The 245-nt window shown below is 37.6% G+C and overlaps 1 protein-coding gene across 1 annotated transcript in view; it reads right to left on the bottom strand.

Moving 5' to 3' along the window:
• Positions 1 to 245, bottom strand: part of LOC119589241 — a gene marked incomplete in the record, with an annotated part of 6,880 nt that overhangs the window by 5,988 nt on the left and 647 nt on the right.

The following is a 245-nucleotide window of genomic DNA, read 5'->3' as shown; positions in this document are numbered from 1 at the left end:
AAAATCTTACACAGCACAATACCAACATAATTTCCTTCCTAATGTAAGTTACATATAAAGGCTTACACCCATATTACACTTATCTAATAACACTGGCTAATGGATGAAAATTATCGGCCCTTATCTGGGGTATCTCAATACATGGAGGCCACGCAGTATTTTCCTCTGCATTTCGGCTGATAGATCTACCACGTATTTATAAAAAACATGAACGCAACGGCGTATCACTTTCAACACATATGGTG

Source organism: Penaeus monodon, chromosome 25, assembly GCF_015228065.2.
Source record: "Penaeus monodon isolate SGIC_2016 chromosome 25, NSTDA_Pmon_1, whole genome shotgun sequence".
Taxonomy (NCBI): Eukaryota; Metazoa; Arthropoda; class Malacostraca; order Decapoda; family Penaeidae; genus Penaeus; species Penaeus monodon.
Note: the sequence above shows the minus strand (reverse complement) of the source record. Positions and strands in the feature narration are given on the sequence as shown.